This window comes from Rhinichthys klamathensis, unplaced genomic scaffold (assembly GCF_029890125.1).
Source record: "Rhinichthys klamathensis goyatoka isolate OS25496 unplaced genomic scaffold, OSU_Roscu_1.1 h1tg000407l_1, whole genome shotgun sequence".
NCBI lineage: Eukaryota > Metazoa > Chordata > Actinopteri > Cypriniformes > Leuciscidae > Rhinichthys > Rhinichthys klamathensis.
In genome coordinates, this window is record NW_026606908.1 from 225,502 (window position 1) to 245,345 (window position 19,844).

The 19,844-nt window shown below is 45.1% G+C and overlaps 1 protein-coding gene across 1 annotated transcript in view; it reads right to left on the bottom strand.

The window, feature by feature from the left end:
* LOC130070490 (serine/threonine-protein kinase 31-like) overlaps nucleotides 1-19,844 on the bottom strand; it is a 46,979-nt gene that overhangs the window by 8,213 nt on the left and 18,922 nt on the right. The gene's annotated exons all lie outside the window — the stretch shown is intronic.

The following is a 19,844-nucleotide window of genomic DNA, read 5'->3' on the forward strand; positions in this document are numbered from 1 at the left end:
ACTAGGGTACTCTATATGGTTGCTATGGTGTGCTTATACAATTTATGAGATAATATTTAAAGACTAATTGACAGTCTAAGTCAAAAAAGCTAAACTCCATGTTTCTACTATTTTCTGGAGCTGAAATATGGCTTGGAAATATAGTTTTATGGTTGCTAGGGTGCCCTAAGTGGTTGCTAGGGAAAGGCTATGAAGTTGTTATATCACTACTTATTGGCTTCTTGATAGGCCGAGTCAAAAGAGCCCAACCCCAAGTCTCTATGACCTTCTGGTCAAAAGATATGATCTCACAAATGTTGTGCCAATGTTATGTCTATGGGACTTTTTTGGGCCAATCTATCGCCCGCCGGACGATCATCGTACAACCGATCGCTTAGAAAAGACATAGCACACCTCTCCTCAATGAACCGGTCGATTTGACACCTCATTCATGGGTCTACGAGAAAACGTGCGGGAGGAGTAGCGTGCCGAAGTTTTGTCTAGGTGAATAGTAATCACAACACTAGAATGTACATTTCCAGAAGAAAATGTGAAGTGGTGCTTGCAGTGGCAAAACTCGCCGCTCGGTTGCTAGAGTGTGGTACATTATTGCATACGAGACAACAAACACGTCTGTACGATGTTCTGGTGCTGAGATATGGCTTATTTATGTGTTTGTATGGTTACTAGGGTACTCTATATGGTTGCTATGGTGTGCTTATACAGTTTATGAGATGATATTTAAAGACCAGTTGACAGTCTGAGTCAAAAAAGGCAAACTCCATGTTTCTTCTATTTTCTGGAGCTGAAATATGGCTTGGAAATGTAGTTTTATGGTTGCTAGGGTGGCATAAGTGGTTGCTAGGGCGTAGCCATGAAGTTATTATGTCAATACTTATTGGCTTCTTGAAAGGCCGAGTCAAAAGAGCCCAACCCCAAGTCTCTATGACCTTCTGGTGAAAAGATATGATCTCACAAATTTTGTGCCAATGTTAAGTCTATGGGACTTTTTTCGGCCGATTTATCGCCCGCCGGACGAACATCGTACAACCGATCGCTTAGAAAAGACATAGCACACCTCTCCTCAATGAACCGGTCGATTTGACACCTCATTCATGGGTCTACGACAAAACGTGCGGGAGGAGTAGCGTGCCGAAGTTTTGTCTAGGTGAATAGTAATCACAATACTAGAATGTACATTTCCAGAAGAAAATGTGAAGTGGTGCTTGCAGTGGCAAAACTCGCCGCTCGGTTGCTAGAGTGTTGTACATGATTGCATACAAGCCAACAACCATGTCTGTACGATTTTCTGGTGCAGAGATATGGCTTATTCATGTGTTTGTATGGTTACTAGGGTTCCCTATATGGTTGCTATGGTGTGCTTATACAGTTTATGAGATGATATTTAAAGACTAGTTGACAGTCTGAGTCAAAAAAGGCAAACTCCATGTTTCTACTATTTTCTGGAGCTGAGATAATGGCTTGAATATGTTGTTTTATGGTTGCTAGGCTGCCCTAAGTGGTTGCTAGGCATGACTATGAAGTTATTATGTCACTACTTATTGGCTGCTTGATAGGCCGAGTCAAAAGAGCCCTACCCCAAGTCTCTATGACCTTCTAGTCAAAAGATATGATATAACAAATTTTGTGCCAATGTTAAGTCTATGGGAATTTTTTCAGCCGATTTATCGCCCGCCGGACGAACATCGTACAACCGATCGCTTAGAAAAGACATAGCACACCTCTCCTCAATGAACCGGTCAATTTGACACCTCATTCATGGGTCTACGACAAAAGGTGCGGGAGGAGTAGCGTGCCAAAGTTTTATCTGGGTGAATAGTAATCACAACACTAGAATGTACATTTCCAGAAGAAAATGTGAAGTGGTGCTTGCAGTGGCAAAACTCGCCGCTCGGTTGCTAGAGTGTGGTACATTATTGCATACGAGACAACAAACACGTCTGTACGATGTTCTGGTGCTGAGATATGGCTTTTTTATGTGTTTGTATGGTTACTAGGGTACCCTATATGGTTGCTATGGTGTGCTTATACAGTTTATGAGATGATATTTAAAGACTAGTTGACAGTCTGAGTCAAAAAAGCCAAACTCCATGTTTCTACCATTTTCTGGAGCTGAAAAATGACTTAGAAATGTAGTTTTATGGTTGCTAGGGTGGCATAAGTGGTTGCTAGGGCGTGGCCATGAAGTTGTTATGTCCCTACTTATTGGCTGCTTCATAAGCCGAGTCAAAAGAGCCCAACCCCAAGTCTCTGTGACCTTCTAGTCAAAAGATATGATCTCAAAAATTTTGTGCCAATGTTAAGTCTATGGGACTTTTTTACCCAATGATTTGCCCCTGGGGCGAACACCGTACCCCTGATCGCTAAGAAAAATCATACCACACCTCTCCTCAATAATCCGCACAATTTGACGCCTCAATCAGGGGTGTGTGATGTCGGCGTGTATTTTTTAACAGATAATTACTGTGGAGTTTTTATTTGGAGTTTTTATAGAGTTTTATAGAGTTATTTAGTATGGCACGAGGCCTGCGGCCTCGTGCCTATCACCCACGGTTGCTAGGGTGCTGTAACTGGTTGCTATGGTGTGGCTTTGAAGATTTAGGGCCATTACTTATTGGCTGCTTGATAAAATAAATCCTCCTAGGGAGAGAGAGAGGTCTGCCTGACAGCAGGGCTGTCAGGCCCTTTTGTGTCTGTGTGAAAATGACAGTTGAGATTTAAATTTCTGAAAATTCCGCAATGTTAAGTCAATGGGACTTTTTTGGCCGCTTTTTCGTCCGCTGTGCGAACATCGTACACCCGATCTCTTAGAAAAGTCATAGCACACCATTCCCGAACAGGCCGCACGTTTTGACACCTCATTCATGGGTCTGTGACAAAAACTGCGGGAGGAGTAGCGCGTCAAACTTTGTCCAGAATAATAATAATAAAAATTAGAATAAGAATAATAAGTATGCACAATAACACTAGTGTTGCTTTGCCTTTGGCAAGCACCACTAACTAGAATGTACATTTCCAGAAGAAAATGTGAAGTGGTGCTTGCAGTGGCAAAACTCGCCGCTCGGTTGCTAGAGTGTGGTACATTATTGCATACGAGCCAACAACTATGTCTGTACGATGTTCTGGTGCTGAGATATGGCTTATTCATGTGTTCAGGTGGTTACTAGGGTACTCTATATGGTTGCTATGGTGTGCTTATACAGTTTATGAGATGATATTCAAAGACTAGTTGACAGTCTAAGTCAAAAAAGCCAAACTCCATGTTTCTACTATTTTCTGGGGCTGAAATATGGCTTGGAAATGTAGTTTGATGGTTGCTAGGGTGCCCTAAGTGGTTGCTAGGGCACGGCTATGAAGTTATTGTATCACTATTTATTGGCTTCTTGATAGGCCGAGTCAAAAGAGCCCAACCCCAAGTCTCTATGACCTTCTGGTCAAAAGATATGATCTCACAAATTTTGTGCCAATGTTAAGTCTATGGGACTTTATTCGGCCCATTTATCGCCCGCCGGACGAACATCGTACAACCGATCGCTTAGAAAAGACATAGCACACCTCTCCACAATGAACCGGTCGATTTGATACCTCATTCATGGGTCTACGAGAAAACGTGCGGGAGGAGTAGCGTGCCGAAGTTTTATCTGGGTGAATAGTAATCACAACACTAGAATGTACATTTCCAGAAGAAAATGTGAAGTGGTGCTTGCAGTGGCAAAACTCGCCGCTCGGTTGCTAGGGTGTGTATAGCTAGTTTTTAGTAAGATGCTAACAAAATAAGCATAATGATAGCATGATTAGCATGTTGCTAGCATCATGCTACCGTGTCTTTAGCATGATGCTAACATGATTAGCAGGTTGCTAGCATGTTTGTAGCTAGATGCTAGCATGATTAGCATGTTGCTAGCATCATGCTAGCATGATTAGCATGTTGCTAGCATTATGCTAGCATGATTAGCATGTTGCTAGCATTATGCTAGCATGATTAGCATGTTGCTAACATCATGTTAGCATGATTAGCATGTTTCTAGCATCATGCTAGCATGATTAGCATGTTGCTAGCATCATGCTAGCATGATTGGCATGTTGCTAGCATAATGCTAGCATGATTAGCATGTTTCTAGCATCATGCTAGCATGATTAGCATGTTTCTAGCATCATGCTAGCATGATTAGCATGTTGCTAGCATCATGCTAGCATGATTAGCATGTTGCTAGCATCATGCTAGCATGATTAGCATGTTTGTAGCTAGATGCTAGCATGATTAGCATGTTGCTAACATCATGCTAGCATGATTAGCATGTTTCTAGCATCATGCTAGCATGATTAGCATGTTGCTAGCATCATGCTAGCATGATTAGCATGTTGCTAGCATCATGCTAGCATGATTAGCATGTTGCTAGCATCATGCTAGCATGATTAGCATGTTGCTAGCATCATGCTAGCATGATTAGCATGTTTGTTAGCATGTTTGTAGTTAGATGTTAGCATTATTAGCATGTTGCTAGCATTATGCTAGCATGATTAGCATGTTGCTAGCATTATGCTAGCATGATTAGCATGTTGCTAACATCATGTTAGCATGATTAGCATGTTTCTAGCATCATGCTAGCATGATTAGCATGTTGCTAGCATCATGCTAGCATGATTGGCATGTTGCTAGCATAATGCTAGCATGATTAGCATGTTTCTAGCATCATGCTAGCATGATTAGCATGTTTCTAGCATCATGCTAGCATGATTAGCATGTTGCTAGCATCATGCTAGCATGATTAGCATGTTGCTAGCATCATGCTAGCATGATTAGCATGTTTGTAGCTAGATGCTAGCATGATTAGCATGTTGCTAGCATCATGCTAGCATGATTAGCATGTTTCTAGCATCATGCTAGCATGATTAGCATGTTGCTAGCATCATGCTAGCATGATTAGCATGTTGCTAGCATCATGCTAGCATGATTAGCATGTTGCTAGCATCATGCTAGCATGATTAGCATGTTGCTAGCATCATGCTAGCATGATTAGCATGTTTGTTAGCATGTTTGTAGTTAGATGTTAGCATTATTAGCATGTTGCTAGCATCATGCTAGCATGATTAGCATGTTGCTAGCATCATGCTAGCATGATTAGCATGTTGCTAGCATCATGCTAGCATGATTAGCATGTTGCTAGCATCATGCTAGCATGATTAGCATGTTGCTAGCATCATGCTAGCATGATTAGCATGTTTGCTAGCATGTTTTTAGCCAGATACTAGCAAGATTAGCATGTTGCTAGCATCATTTAGCACTTAACTAATCGATATTAGCATGTAGCTATTCACAGCTAGCATGTTTAGCATGTTGAAAGTCCTGTGTGTTAACATGAGTCAAAAGACCCAACCCCCATCGCAATACAATGTTCTGATGCTGAGATATAGCTGTTACAAAATGGTTGCTAGGGTACTCTGTTTGGTTGCTAGGGAGTGGTTTGGCAGCTGCCAATCATGAAACTCCAAAGGCTGCTTGTCAGTATGAATGATATAAACCAAACCCCATCGCGATACAATGTTCTGATGCTGAGATATAGCTGTTACAAAATGGTTGCTAGGGTACTATGTTTGGTTGCTAGGGAGTGGCTTGGCAGCTGCCAGTCATGAAACTCCAAAGGCTGCTTGTCAGTATGAATGATATAAACCAACTCCCATGCCTCTGTGACATTCAGAATGGAAGATATCCCTCTTTGGATTTTGGTTGCTAAGGTGCTCGACAATGGTTGCTAGGGCGTGGCTAGGAAGTGTTGAGGTGATTCAGGATTGGCTGTTTGCTGCCCCGAGTCAAACGAGACCACCCTCATGTTTCTATGACTCTTATATCCTGAGATATCCCTTTGATCTGTTTCAATGGAAGTCTATGGAACTTGTTGCTAAGGAGCTCTAAATGGTTGCTAGGGCGTGGCTTGATAGCTTCACAATGATCCTGAGAGACTGATTGGCCGTCTGAGTAAAATGAGCCCGCCCCTTTGTCTCTACGACACTGTGATCCAGAGTTATGTTCAATATAAAAGCGGTTTCTATGGTGTAGGACGGCCCATTTCATGGGCCGTCCTACACCATAGTAAGTCAATGGGGCAACTTTGGGCAGCTCCTGCGCCCCAGGGGTGCAACTTTTACCCCATTGTGTGGTATGTTCTTACAGAGCCTGTCAACCTCTTCAAATGTGGTAAATTACACGTTTCTGCGACATCCTCGTTCCGAGCTACGACTCGTCAAAGTTTGACGCAATGTTAAGTCTATGGGATTTTTCGGCCGGTTTTTCGCCCCTGGGGCGAACATCGTACCCCCGATCCCTTAGAAAAGTCATAGCACACCATTCCCGAACAGGCCGCACGTTTTGACACCTCATTCATGGGTCTGTGACAAAAACTGCGGGAGGAGTAGCGCGTCAAAAAGTGGCCAGAAGAATAAGAAGAAGAATAAGAAGAATAAGAAGAATAAGAATAATAAGTATGCACAATAACACTAGTGTTGCTTTGCCATAGGCAAGCACCACTAACTAGAATGTACATTTCCAGAAGAAAATGTGAAGTGGTGCTTGCAGTGGCAAAACTCGCCGCTCGGTTGCTAGCGTGTGGTTCTGTGTGGTTGCTATGGTGTTGCTATGCGGTTGCTAGGGTATTCTGGGTGGTTGCTAAGGTGTTTTGGGTGGTTGCTAGGCGGTTGCTAGGGTGTTCTGGGTGGATGCTAGGGTGTTGCTAGGGTGTTTTGGGTGGTTGCTAGGGTGTTCTGGGTGGTTCATAGGCGGTTGCTAGGGTGTTCTGAGTGGTTGCTAGGGTGTTGCTAGGCGGTTGCTAGGGTGTTCTGGGTGGTTGCTAGGGTGTTGCTAGGCGGTTGCTAGGGTGTTCTGAGTGGTTGCTAGGGTGTTGCTAAGTGGTTGCTAGGGTATTCTGGGTGGTTGCTAGGGTGTTGCTGGGTGGTTGCTAGGGTGTTCTGAGTGGTTGCTAGGGTGTTGCTAGGGTGTTCTGGGTGGTTGCTAAGATGTTTTGGGTGGTTGCTAGGCGGTTGCTAGGGTGTTCTGGGTGGTTGCTAGGGTGTTGCTAGGGGGTTGCTAGGGTGTTGCTAGGGTGTTTTGGGTGGTTGCTAGGGTGTTGCTAGGCGGTTGCTATGGTCTTCTGGATGGTTGCTAGGGTGTTGCTAGGCGGTTGCTAGGGCGTTCTGGGTGGTTGCTAGGGTGTTGCTAGGCGGTTGCTAGGGTGTTCTGGGTGGTTGCTAGGGTGTTGCTAGGTGGTTGCTAGGGTATTCTGGGTGGTTGCTAGGGTGTTGCTAGGCGGTTGCTAGGGTGTTCTTGGTGGTTGCTAGGGTGTTGCTAGGCGGTTGCTAGGGTGTTCTGAGTGGTTGCTAGGGTATTCTGGGTTGTTGCTAGGGTGTTGCTAGGCGGTTGCTAGGGTATTCTGGGTGGTTGCTATGGTGTTGCTAGGCGGTTGCTAGGGTGTTTTGGGTGGTTGCCATGGTATTCTGGATGGTTGCTATGGTGTTACTAGGTGGTTGGTAGTGTTCACATTTGGTTACTATAGAGTTTTTATAATGTTCATGGCATGATTTAGCACTTAGCTAATCAATATTAGCATGTAGCTATTCACAGCTAGCATGTTTAGCATGTAGCAAGTCCTGTTTGCTAGCATGAGTCAAAAGAGCCAACCCCCATCTCTATACGATGTTCTGATGCAGAGATATTGGTCTTGCAAAACGGTTGCTAGGGTACACTGTTTGGTTGCTAGGGAGTGGCTTGGCAGCTGCCAATCATGAAGCTCCAAAGTCAATGTGAATGTATAAACCAACCCCCATCTCTATACGATGTTCTGATGCAGAGATGTAGGTCTTGCAAAATGGTTGCTAGGGTACTCTGTTTGGTTGCTAGGGAGTGGCTTGGCAGCTGCCAATCATGAAACTCCAAAGGCTGCTTGTCAGTATGAATGATATAAACCAACTCCCATGCCTCTGTGACATTCAGAATGGACGATATTCCTCTTTGGATTTTGGTTGCTAAGGTGCTCGACAATGGTTGCTAGGGCGTGGCTAGGAAGTGTTGAGGTGACTCATGATTGGCTGTTTGCTGCCCCGAGTCAAACGAGACCACCCTCATGTTTCTATGACAATTGAGTCCAGAGATATCCCTTCGATCTCTTTCAATGGAAGTCTATGGGAGTTGTTGCTAAGGTGCTCTAAATGGTTGCTAGGGCGTGGCTTAATAGCTTCACAATGATCCTGAGAGACTGATTGGTTGTCTGAGTAAAATGAGCCCACCCTCTTGTCTCTATGACACTGTGATCCAGAGTTATGTTCAATACAAAAGCGGTTTCTATGGTGTAGGACGGCCCATTTCATGGGCCGTCCTACACCATAGTAAGTCAATGGGGCAACTTTGGGCCCCTCCTGCCCCTCAGGGGTGCAACTTTTACCCCATTGTGTGGTATGTTCTTACAGAGCCTGTCAGCCTCTTCAAATGTGGCAAATTTCACGTTTCTGCGACATCCTCGTTCCGAGCTACGGCTCGTCAAAGTTTTTCGCAATGTTAAGTCTATGGGATTTTTTTGGGCCGTTTTTCGCCCCTGGGGCGACCATCGTACCCCCGTTCTCTTAGAAAAGTCATAGCACACCATTCCCGAACAGGCCGCACGTTTTGACACCTCATTCATGGGTCTGTGACAAAAACTGCGGGAGGAGTAGCGCGTCAAAAAGTGGCCAGAAGAATAATAAGAAGAAGAAGAAGAAGAACTAGAATGTACATTTCCAGAAGAAAATGTGAAGTGGTGCTTGCAGTGGCAAAACTCGCCGCTCGGTTGCTAGCGTGCGGTTAGCTAGTTTTTACCAAGATGCTAGCATGATTAGCATGTTGCTAACATCATGCTAGCATGATTAGCATGTTGTTAGCATTATTAGCATGTTGCTAGCATGATGCTAGCATGATTAGCATGTTGCTAGCATGTTGCTAGCATGTTGCTAGCATGATTAGCATGTTGCTAGCATCATGCTAGCATGATTAGCATGTTGCTAGCATCATGCTAGCATGATTAGCATGTTGTTAGCATCATGCTAGCTATATGCTAGCATGATTAGCATATTGCTAGCATCATGCTAGCATGTTTAGCATGTTGCTAACATGATGCTAGCATGTTTAGCATGTTGCTAGCATGTTGCTAGCATGATGCTAACATGATTAGCATGTTGCTAGCATGTTGCTAGCATGATGCTAGCATGATTAGCATGATGCTAGCATGATTAGCATGTTGCTAGCATATTGCTAGCATGTTACTAGCATGATTAGCATGTTGCTAGCTTGATGCTAGCATGATTAGCCTGTTGCTAGCATGTTTGTAGCTAGTTGCTAGCATGATTAGCATGTTTCTAGCATCATGCTAGCATCATGCTAGGGCGTTGCTAGGCGGTTGCTAGGGTATTCTGGGTGGTTGTTAGGGTGTTTTGGGTGGTTGCTAGGTGGTTGCTAGGGTGTTGCTAGGCGGTTGCTAGGGTGTTCTGAGTGGTTGCTAGGGTGTTGCTAGGGTGTTCTGGGTGGTTGCTATGGTGTTGCTATGCGGTTGCTAGGGTATTCTGGGTGGTTGCTAGGCAGTTGCTAGGGTGTTCTGGGTGGTTGCTAGGGGGTTGCTAGGGTGTTCTGGTTGGTTGTTAGGGTATTGTGGGTGGTTGCTAGGTGGTTGCTAGGGTGTTGCTAGGCGGTTGCTAGGGTGTTCTGGGTGGTTGCTAGGGTGTTGCTAGGTGGTTGCTAGGGTATTCTGGGTGGTTGCTAGGGTGTTGCTAGGCGGTTGCTAGGGTGTTCTGGGTGGTTGCTAGGGTGTTGCTAGGCGGTTGCTAGGGTATTCTGGGTGGTTGCTATGGTGTTGCTAGGCGGTTGCTAGGGTATTCTGGGTGCTTGCTAGGGTGTTGCTAGGGTATTCTGGGCGGTTGCTAGGGTGTTCTGAGTGGTTGCTAGGGTGTTGCTAGGTGGTTGCTAGGGTATTCTGGGTGGTTGCTTGGGTGTTGCTAGGCGGTTGCTATGGTGTTGCTAGGTGGTTGCTAGGGTGTTCTGAGTGGTTGCTAGGGTGTTGCTAGGCCGTTGCTATGGTGTTCTGGGTGGTTGCTAGGGCGTTGCTAGGCAGTTGCTAGGGTATCCTGGGCGGTTGCTAGGCGGTTGCTAGGGTGTTCTGGGTGGTTGCTAGGCAGTTGCTAGGGTGTTCTGGGTGGTTGCTAGGCGGTTGCTAGGGCGTTGCTAGGCGGTTGCTAGGGTAATCTGGGTGGTTGCTAGGGCGTTGCTAGGTGGTTGCTAGGGTATCCTGGTTGGTTGCTAGGCAGTTGCTAGGGTGTTCTGGGTGGTTGCTAGGGCGTTGCTAGGCAGTTGCTAGGGTGTTCTGGGTGGTTGCTAGGGTAATTTGAGTGGTTGCTATGGTGTTACAAGGTGGTTGGTAGTTGTCAAAGATGGTTACTATTGAGTTTGTAGCATTTTATTGGCATGATTTAGCACTTAGCTAATCAATATTAGCATGTAGCTATTCACTGCTAGCATGTGTAGCATGTAGCAAGTCCTGTTTGCTAGCATGAGTCAAAAGAGCCAACCCCCATCTCTATACGATGTTCTGATGCAGAGATATTGGTCTTGCAAAACGGTTGCTAGGGTACTCTGTTTGGTTGCTAGGGAGTGGCTTGGCAGCTGCCAATCATGAAGCTCCAAAGTCAATGTGAATGTATAAACCAACCCCCATGTCTATACGATGTTTTGATGCAGAGATATAGGCCTTGCTAAATGGTTGCTAGGGTACTCTGTTTGGTTGCTAGGGAGTGGCTTGGCAGCTGCCAATCATGAAACTCCAAAGGCTTCTTGTCAGTATGAATGATATAAACCAACTCCCACGCCTTTGTGACATTCAGAATGGAAGATATCATTATTTGGATTTTGGTTGCTAAGGTGCTCGATAATGGTTGCTAGGGCGTGGCTAGGAAGTGTTGAGGTGATTCATGATTGGCTGTTTGCTGCCCCGAGTCAAACGAGACCACCCTCATGTTTCTATGACAATTCAGTCCAGAGATATCCCTTCGATCTCTTTCAATGGAAGTCTATGGGAGTTGTTGCTAAGGTGCTCTAAATGGTTGCTAGGGCGTGGCTTGATAGCTTCACAATGATCCTGAGAGACTGATTGGTTGTCTGAGTAAAATGAGCCCGCCCCCTTGTCTCTATGACACTGTGATCCAGAGTTATGTTCAATATAAAAGCGGTTTCTATGGTGTAGGACGGCCCATGAAATGTTTTGAGTGGTTGCTAGGCGGTTGCTAGGGTGTTCTGGGTGGTTGCTAGGGTGTTGCTAGGCGGTTGCTAGGGTGTTCTGGGTGGTTGCTAGGGCGTTGCTAGGCAGTTGCTAGGGTGTTCTGGGTGGTTGCTAGGGTGTTGCTAGGGTAATTTGGGTGGTTGCTATGGTGTTACTAGGTGGTTGGTAGTTGTCAAAGATGGTTACTGTTGAGTTTGTAGCATTTTATTGGCATGATTTAGCACTTAGCTAATCAATATTAGCATGTAGCTATTCACTGCTAGTATGTGTAGCATGTAGCAAGTCCTGTTTGCTAGCATGAGTCAAAAGACCCAACCCCCATCTCTATACGATGTTCTGATGCAGAGATATTGGTCTTGCAAAACGGTTGCTAGGGTACTCTGTTTGGTTGCTAGGGAGTGGCTTGGCAGCTGCCAATCATGAAGCTCCAAAGTCAATGTGAATGTATAAACCAACCCCCATCTCTATACGATGTTCTGATGCAGAGATATTGGTCTTGCAAAATGGTTGCTAGGGTACTCTGTTTGGTTGCTAGGGAGTGGCTTGGCAGTTGCCAATCATGAAACTCCAAAGGCTTCTTGTCACTATGAATGATATAAACCAACTCCCACGCCTTTGTGACATTCAGAATGGAAGATATCCCTCATTGGATTTTGGTTGCTAAGGTGCTCGACAATGGTTGCTAGGGCGTGGCTAGGAAGTGTTGAGGTGATTCATGATTGGCTGTTTGCTGCCCCGAGTCAAACGAGACCACCCTCATGTTTCTATGACAATTCAGTCCAGAGATATCCCTTCGATCTCTTTCAATGGAAGTCTATGGGAGTTGTTGCTAAGGTGCTCTAAATGGTTGCTAGGGCGTGGCTTGATAGCTTCACAATGATCCTGAGAGACTGATTGGTTGTCTGAGTAAAATGAGCCCGCCCCCTTGTCTCTATGACACTGTGATCCAGAGTTATGTTCAATATAAAAGCGGTTTCTATGGTGTAGGACGGCCCATTTCATGGGCCGTCCTACACCATAGTAAGTCAATGGGGAAACTTTGGGCAGCTCCTGCCCCCCAGGGGTGCAACTTTTACCCCATTGTGTGGTATGTTCTTACAGAGTCTGTCAGCCTCTTCAAATGTGGCAAATTTCACGTTTCTGCGAAATTCACACTCTGAGCTATGACTCGTCAAAGTTTTTCGCAATGTTAAGTCTATGGGATTTTTTTGGGCCGTTTTTCGCCCCTGGGGCGACCATCGTACCCCCGATCTCTTAGAAAAGTCATAGCACACCATTCCCGAACAGGCCGCACGTTTTGACACCTCATTCATGGGTCTGTGACAAAAACTGCGGGAGGAGTAGCGCGTCAAAAAGTGGCCAGAAGAATAATAATAAGAAGAACTAGAATGTACATTTCCAGAAGAAAATGTGAAGTGGTGCTTGCAGTGGCAAAACTCGCCGCTCGGTTGCTAGGGTGTGGTACATTATTGCATACGAGACAACAAACACGTCTGTACGATGTTCTGGTGCTGAGATATGGCTTATTCATGTGTTCAGGTGGTTACTAGGGTACTCTATATGGTTGCTATGGTGTGCTTATACAGTTTATGAGATGATATTTAAAGGGTTAGGTTAGGTTAGCAAACTCCATGTTTCTACTATTTTCTGGAGCTGAAATATGGCTTGGAAATGTAGTTTTATGGTTGCTAGGGTGCCCTAAGTGGTTGCCAGGGCACGGCTATGAAGTTGTTATATCACTACTTATTGGCTTCTTGATAGGCCGAGTCAAAAGAGCCCAACCCCAAGTCTCTATGACCTTCTGGTCAAAAGATATGATCTCACAAATTTTGTGCCAATGTTAAGTCTATGGGACTTTTTTGGGCCAATCTATCTCCCGCCGGACGATCATCGTACAACCGATCCCTTAGAAAAGACATAGCACACCTCTCCTCAATGAACCGGTCGATTTGACACCTCATTCATGGGTCTACGAGAAAACGTGCGGGAGGAGTAGCGTGCCGAAGTTTTGTCTAGGTGAATAGTAATCACAATACTAGAATGTACATTTCCAGAAGAAAATGTGAAGTGGTGCTTGCAGTGGCAAAACTCGCCGCTCGGTTGCTAGGTTGTTGTACATGATTGCATACGAGCCAACAACCATGTCTGTACGATATTGTGGAGCTGAGATATGGATTATTCATGTGTTCAAGTGGTTGCTAGGGTACCCTATATGGTTGCTATGGTGTGCTTATAGAGTTTATGAGATGATATTTAAAGACTAGTTGACAGTCTGAGTCAAAAAAGGCAAACTCCATGTTTCCTCTATTTTCTGGAGCTGAGATATGGCTTGAATATGTTGTTTTATGGTTGCTAGGCTGCCCTAAGTGGTTGCTAGGGCGGGATAATGAAGTTGTTATGTCACTACTTATTGGCTGCTTGATAGGCCGAGTCAAAAGAGCCCAATCCCAAGTCTCTATGACCTTCTGGTCAAAAGATATGATCTCACATATTTTGTGCCAATGTTAAGTCTATGGGACTTTTTTCGGAAATTTTTTCGCCCGCCAAACGAACATCGTACAACCGATCGCTTAGAAAAGACATAGCACACCTCTCCTCAATGAACCGGTCGATTTGACACCTCATTCATGGGTCTACGAGAAAACGTGCGGGAGGAGTAGCGTGCCGAAGTTTTGTCTAGGTGAATAGTAATCACAATACTAGAATGTACATTTCCAGAAGAAAATGTGAAGTGGTGCTTGCAGTGGCAAAACTCGCCGCTCGGTTGCTAGCGTGCGGTTAGCTAGTTTTTACCAAGATGCTAGCATGATTAGCATGATTAGCATGTTGCTAGCATCATGCTAGCATGATTAGCATGTTGCTAGCATCATGCTAGCATTATAAGCATGTTACTAGCATGTTTTAGTTAGATTCTCCCATTATGCTAGCATGTTGCTAGCATGATGCTAGCAAAAATAAGAATGTTGCAAACATGTTTTAGTTAGATGCTAGCATTATTTGCATCATGCTAGCATGATTAGCATATTGCTAGCATCATGCTAGCATGATTAGCATATTGCTAGCATCATGCTAGCATGATTAGCATATTGCTAGCATCATGCTAGCATGTTTAGCATGTTGCTAGCATGATGCTAGCATGTTTAGCATGTTGCTAGCATGTTGCTAGCATCTTGCTAGCATGATGCTAGCATGTTTAGCATGTTGCTAGCATGTTGCTAGCATGATGCTAGCATGATTAGCATGTTGCTAGCATGATGCTAGCATGTTTAGCATGTTGCTAGCATGTTGCTAGCATGATGCTAGCATGATTAGCATGTTGCTAGCATGATGCTAGCATGATTAGCATGTTGCTAGCATATTGCTAGCATGTTGCTAGCATGATTAGCATGTTGCTAGCATGATGCTAGCATGATGCTAGCATGATTAGCATGTTGCTAGCATGATGCTAGCATGATTAGCATGTTGCTAGCATGATGCTAGCATGATTAGCATGTTTCTAGCATATTTGTAGCATGATTAGCATGTTGCTACCATGTTACTAGCATGATTAGCATGTTGCTAGCATGATGCTAGCATGATTAGCCTGTTCCTAGCATGTTTGTAGCTAGTTGCTAGCATGATTAGCATGTTTCTAGCATCATGCTAGCATGAATAGCATGTTGCTAGCATTATGCTAGCATGATTAGCATGTTGCTAGCATGATGCTAGCATGTTTAGCATGTTGCTAGCATGGTTGCTAAGGTATTACTAGGTGGTTGCTAGGGTGTTGCTAGGCGGTTGCTAGGGTGTTCTAGATGGTTGCTAGGGCGTTGCTAGGCAGTTGCTAGGGTATCCTGGGTGGTTGCTAAGCGGTTGCTAGGGTAATTTGTGTGGTTGCTAGGGCATTCCTAGGGTGTTCAGGGTGGTTGCTAGGGTGTTGCTAGGTTGTTGCTAAGGTATTCTGGATGGTTGCTAGGGTGTTCTGGGTGGTTGCTAGGCAGTTGCCTAGGGTGTTCTGGGTGGTTGCTAGGCAGTTGCTAGGGTATCCTGGGTGGTTGCTAGGCGGTTGCTAGGGTAATTTGGGTGGTTGCTAGGGCGTTGCTAGGCAGTTGCTAGGGTGTTCTGGGTGGTTGCTAGGGTGTTGCTAGGCAGTTGCTAGGGTATCCTGGGTGGTTGCTAGGCGGTTGCTAGGGTGTTCTGGGTGGTTGCTAGGGCGTTGCTAGGCAGTTGCTAGGGTGTTCTGGGTGGTTGCTAGGGTAATCTGTGTGGTTGCTATGGTGTTACTAGGTGGTTGGTAGTTGTCAAAGATGGTTACTGTTGAGTTTGTAGCATTTTATTGGCATGATTTAGCACTTAGCTAATCAATATTAGCATGTAGCTATTCACTGCTAGCATGTGTAGCATGTAGCAAGTCCTGTTTGCTAGCATGAGTCAAAAGACCCAACCCCCATCTCTATACGATGTTCTGATGCAGAGATATCGGTCTTGCAAAACGGTTGCTAGGGTACACTGTTTGGTTGCTAGGGAGTGGCTTGGCAGCTGCCAATCATGAAGCTCCAAAGTCAATGTGAATGTATAAACCAACCCCCATCTCTATACGATGTTCTGATGCAGAGATGTAGGTCTTGCAAAATGGTTGCTAGGGTACTCTGTTTGGTTGCTAGGGAGTGGCTTGGCAGCTGCCAATCATGAAACTCCAAAGGCTGCTTGTCAGTATGAATGATATAAACCAACTCCCATGCCTCTGTGACATTCAGAATGGACGATATTCCTCTTTGGATTTTGGTTGCTAAGGTGCTCTACAATGGTTGCTAGGGCGTGGCTAGGAAGTGTTGAGGTGATTCATGATTGGCGGTTTGCTGCCCCGAGTCAAACGAGACCACCCTCATGTTTCTATGACAATTGAGTCCAGAGATATCCCTTCGATCTCTTTCAATGGAAGTCTATGGGAGTTGTTGCTAAGGTGCTCTAAATGGTTGCTAGGGCGTGGCTTAATAGCTTCACAATGATCCTGAGAGACTGATTGGTTGTCTGAGTAAAATGAGCCCGCCCTCTTGTCTCTATGACACTGTGATCCAGAGTTATGTTCAATACAAAAGCGGTTTCTATGGTGTAGGACGGCCCATTTCATGGGCCGTCCTACACCATAGTAAGTCAATGGGGCAACTTTGGGCCCCTCCTGCCCCACAGGGGTGCAACTTTTACCCCATTGTGTGGTATGTTCTTACAGAGCCTGTCAGCCTCTTCAAATGTGGCAAATTTCACGTTTCTGCGACATCCTCGTTCCGAGCTACGGCTCGTCAAAGTTTTTCGCAATGTTAAGTCTATGGGATTTTTTTGGGCCGTTTTTCGCCCCTGGGGCGACCATCGTACCCCCGATCTCTTATAAAAGTCATAGCACACCATTCCCGAACAGGCTGCACGTTTTGACACCTCATTCATGGGTCTGTGACAAAAACTGCGGGAGGAGTAGCGCGTCAAAAAGTGGCCAGAAGAATAATAATAAGAAGAAGAAGAAGAAGAAGAATAATAAGTATGTGAGATAACAATAGTGTTGCTTCGCCATAGGCAAGCACCACTAACTAGAATTTACATTTCCAGAAGAAAATGTGAAGTGGTGCTTGCAGTGGCAAAACTCGCCGCTCGGTTGCTAGCGTGCGGTTAGCTAGTTTTTACCAAGATGCTAGCATGATTAGCATGTTGCTATTATCATGCTAGCATGATTAGCATGTTGTTAGCATTATGCTAGCATTATTAGCATGTTGCTAGCATGATTAGCATGTTGCTAGCATGATGTTAGCATGATTAGCATTTTGCTAGCATGTTGCTAGCATGTTGCTAGCATCATGCTAGCATGATTAGCATGTTGGTAGCATCATGCTAGCATGATTAGCATGTTGGTAGCATCATGCTAGCATGATTAGCATGTTGTTAGCATCATGCTACCAACATGCTAGCATGATTAGCATGTTGTTAGCATCATGCTACCAACATGCTAGCATGATTAGCATGTTGCTAGCATGATGCTAGCATGATTAGCATGTTGCTAGCATGATGCTAGCAAAAATAAGCATGTTGCAAACATGTTTTAGCTAGATGCTAGCATGATTAGCATATTGCTAGCATCATGCTAGCATGTTTAGCATGTTGCTAGCATGTTGCTAGCATGGTTGCTAAGGTGTTACTAGGTGGTTGCTAGGGTATTATGGGTGGTTGCTAGGGCGTTGCTAGGCGGTTGCTAGGGTGTTCTGGGTGGTTGCTATGGTGTTGCTATGCGGTTGCTAGGGTATTCTGGGTGGTTGCTAGGCGGTTGCTAGGGTGTTCTGGGTGGTTGCTAGGGTGTTGCTAGGGGGTTACTAGGGTGTTCTGGTTGGTTGCTAGGGTGTTGCTAGGCGGTTGCTAGGGTGTTCTGGGTGGTTGCTAGGGTGTTGCTAGGCGGTTGCTAGGCGGTTCTGGGTGGTTGCTATGTTGTTGCTATGCGGTTGCTAGGGTATTCTGGGTGGTTGCTAAGGTGTTTTGGGTGGTTGCTAGGCGGTTGCTAGGGTGTTCTGGGTGGTTGCTAGGGTGTTCTGAGTGGTTGCTAGGGTGTTGCTAGGTGGTTGCCAGGGTAATCTGGGTGGTTGCTAGGGTGTTGCTAGGTGGTTGCTAGGGTGTTTTGGGTGGTTGGTAGGGTGTTTTAGGTGGTTGCTATGGTATTCTGGATGGTTGCTATGGTGTTACTAGGTGGTTGGTAGTGTTCACATTTGGTTACTATAGAGTTTTTATAATGTTCATGGCATGATTTAGCACTTAGCTAATCAATATTAGCATGTAGCTAATCACAGCTAGCATGTTTAGCATGTTGAAGGTCCTGTGTGCCAGCATGAGTTAAAATACCCAACCCCCATCTCTATACGATGTTCTGATGCAGAGATGTAGGTCTTGGAAAATGGTTGCTAGGGTACTCTGTTTGGTTGCTAGGGAGTGGCTTGGCAGCTGCCAATGATGAAACTCCAAAGGCTGCTTGTCAGTATGAATGATATAAATCAACCCCCATCTCTCTACGATGTTCTGATAGAGAGATGTAGGTCTTGCAAAATGGTTGCTAGGGTACTCTGTTTGGTTGCTAGGGAGTGGCTTGGCAGCTGCCAATCATGAAACTCCAAAGGCTGCTTGTCAGTATGAATGATATAAACCAACTCCCATGCCTCTGTGACATTCAGAATGGACGATATTCCTCTTTGGATTTTGGTTGCTAAGGTGCTCGACAATGGTTGCTAGGGCGTGGCTAGGAAGTGTTGAGGTGATTCATGATTGGCTGTTTGCTGCCCCGAGTCAAACGAGACCACCCTCATGTTTCTATGACAATTCAGTCCAGAGATATCCCTTCGATCTCTTTCAATGGAAGTCTATGGAACTTGTTGCTAAGGAGCTCTAAATGGTTGCTAGGGCGTGGCTAGATAGCTTCACAATGATCCTGAGAGACTGATTGGCCGTCTGAGTAAAATGAGCCCGCCCCTTTGTCTCTACGACACTGTGATCCAGAGTTATGTTCAATATAAAAGCGGTTTCTATGGTGTAGGACGGCCCATTTCATGGGCCGTCCTACACCATAGTAAGTCAATGGGGCAACTTTGGGCAGCTCCTGCCCCACAGGGGTGCAACTTTTACCCCATTGTGTGGTATATTCTTACAGAGCCTGTCAGCCTCTTCAAATGTGGTAAATTACACGTTTCTGCGACATCCTCGTTCCGAGCTACGACTCGTCAAAGTTTGACGCAATGTTAAGTCTATGGGATTTTTCGGCCGGTTTTTCGCCCCTGGGGCGAACATCGTACCCCCGATCCCTTATAAAAGTCATAGCACACCATTCCCGAACAGGCCGCACGTTTTGACACCTCATTCGTGGGTCTGTGACAAAAACTGCGGGAGGAGTAGCGCGTCAAAAAGTGGCCAGAAGAATAAGAATAAGAATAAGAACTAGAATGTACATTTCCAGAAGAAAATGTGAAGTGGTGCTTGCAGTGGCAAAATTCGCAGCTCGGTTGCTAGAGTGTGGCACACGATTGCATACGAGACAAAAAACACGTCTGTACGATGTTCTGGTGCTGAGAAATGTCATATTCATGTGTTCAGGTGGTTACTAGGGTACTCTATATGGTTGCTATGGTGTGCTTATACAGTTTATGAGATGATATTTAAAGAGTAGTTGACAGTCTAAGTCAAAAAAGCCAAACTCCATGTTTCTACTTTTTTCTGGAGCTGAAATATGGCTTGGAAATGTAGTTTTATGGTTGCTAGGGTGCCCTAAGTGGTTGCTAGGGCGTGACCATGAAGTTATTATGTCACTACTTATTGGCTTCTTGATAGGCCGAGTCAAAAGAGCCCAACCCCAAGTCTCTATGACCTTCTGTTCAAAAGATATGATCTCACAAATTTTGTGACAATGTTAAGTCTATGGGACTTTTTTACCCAATGATTTGCCCCTGGGGCGAACACCGTACCCCTGATCGCTAAGAAAAATCATACCACACCTCTCCTCAATAATCCGCACAATTTGACGCCTCAATCAGGGGTGTGTGATGTCGGCGTGTATTT